The sequence below is a fragment of the Notamacropus eugenii genome, chromosome 2 (genome assembly GCF_028372415.1).
Source record: "Notamacropus eugenii isolate mMacEug1 chromosome 2, mMacEug1.pri_v2, whole genome shotgun sequence".
Taxonomy (NCBI): Eukaryota; Metazoa; Chordata; class Mammalia; order Diprotodontia; family Macropodidae; genus Notamacropus; species Notamacropus eugenii.
The window spans coordinates 26,828,580-26,830,643 of NC_092873.1; the positions used below are offsets into that span (position 1 = coordinate 26,828,580).

The window sequence follows — 2,064 nt, forward strand, 5'->3', positions numbered from 1 at the left end:
AGACCTAGTACATAATGGCATTGAATGAAATATTTCATTACAGATAATGCAGCTGGGATAAATCCAGGTGAGCATGGCAGTAATCAAGTGTCCTACCCCAAAGGACTAATGTCACAAGGATGAGACCAAAAGGGTAGGGGGGAAAGGTTCTGCTCCATCAGAAGATTACATCAAACGCTTTCCTGGGGGAATACCCAATCTGCAAAGTCAAAGGCAGCAGCCTCCATCCCAACTTCTTGCTTAGTCCTACTGCTTTTCAGTGGAATATCTATCCCAATGGGCCCAGCACAAGTGAATGGACTTTCCCCCTAGCTTTCAGTCTTACAATTTCATCAGATTTGTGCTTTTAGTGAATAGACATAGTTATAGACTCTTGGCTACAACCAGCTGCACAACCCAGGGTAGGGCATGCTATTTACATTATCACACTGAGTTCATTTTTCTCCTCCACTTGTTCATTCTTTTCTTCTGAGACTGGAACTGTATGGTGGATTTCAATGCCAAAAACATAGATGAAGCCTCTTAAGGCAGCACCAAAGAAAGGAGCCAGTGCTGGGATCCACCAGAAATGACTTGTAGTTGTGAAGACTTCCACTCCCCAACCTGCAAGAGCTGTGAATACTCTGGGACCCCAGGTCTCTAGCTGGGTTCATGGCACAATCGGTGTTCATTCCCAGTAAGCAAGCAACGACAAGGACCAGTAGGCCAATGACAACTGGTTCTTGGCCTTTGGGGATCCTCCAGTTTTTTTCATCAAAAATGGCAAACACTCAGAAGAGAAGGAATGTGGAACACATCAGCTGGTCTGCAAATTCATTTCCTATAGTCAGGTAGTTAAGCAGATATGTTGCAAAAATCTGTGCTGTTGCATTTTCTCCTGTGATGATCAATTTTCCCTCAGCAAAAATTGTAAGTGCATCATAGTAAACTCCAAAGAGGGCTGCAGCCCCTACAAAAGCCCCCAGGAACTGGGCTACCACATAGAAAGGGAATTTGAACCATTTCATCCATCCATAGAGACACATAGCAAAGGATACTGCTGGGTTAACGTGACCACCAGAGATGCCTCCTGACACACAGACAGCTATTACAATAGCCAGTGCAAAGCCAACATTCGTGGTCGCAGGTCCACCTGCAGTCCCTCGGCTGAGGACGGTTTGGGCTACAGAACCACATCCAAGGACAACCAAGGTGAATGTCCCCAGGAATTCTCCAATCGTTTCTTTGGCCAATGAGTTCTTCAGGATGAGTTTCTCCCTGAAGGTTTTTTGCATCTTTCTGTCCATCTTGCAGTCACAAATCCTTTGTTTTGAGTGAGGGAGGGCTGTGCAGGTCACCAGCCTCACTTCTCCTTCAGAACCATCTGAATCCAATCATATGATTTTCTTACTCTTATTATTGATATAATCAGTTATGTTAATAATTTTCCTTATGTTAAACCATCTCTGTGTTCCTACTATGAATCCTATTTGGTCATAATGTTTATTTTAATCCTTGTAATATCTTCTTGTAATCTTTTAGCTAGCATTTTATTTAGGATTTTTGCTTCTGCCAAGGCGCTGAGGGACCAATGTGTCTTCCAGGTCCCCTCCCAAGGTATGTCTTCCCTCAGTGGTCCTTGCAGTGAAGGACAGTGGTACAAAACCTGATGAAGAGGTCAGACCAGTGTCCTAGAGTCCCCTCATTCTGAGGTGCACACTAGTCCCATTTCCTAGTAGAGGAAGCTTGGGGGATTGCCAATCACCTTATCCTGGGTCAGTCAACAGGTACGTATTGAGTGCTTACTATGACAAGCACTGCCCTCTCTTCAACCTGTCTCCCTCACGTCTCTCCTGGTTTGGCCAGACACAGGTTCTCTGTGTGGAGGTCAGCTTGGCAGTTACGAGATTAGCTCACCCATGGAGTCAGCAGACCTGGATTCAAATCAGACTCCACTGTGTATCCTTGGACATATACATCCTACACCTATCTCCACTCCTGGGCTTCATCAGCAAAAAGGAAGGGTGGGGCCAGGTAACTCTAAAGTCTCTTGGGTCTCTTAAGAATTCTACTCTTGTCTCTTTG

General features: G+C 45.1%; 1 pseudogene; it reads right to left on the reverse strand.

The window, feature by feature from the left end:
• Positions 1-415: 415 nt before the first annotated feature.
• Positions 416-1,286, reverse strand: LOC140524760 (aquaporin-9 pseudogene; annotated as a pseudogene).
• Positions 1,287-2,064: the final 778 nt, after the last annotated feature.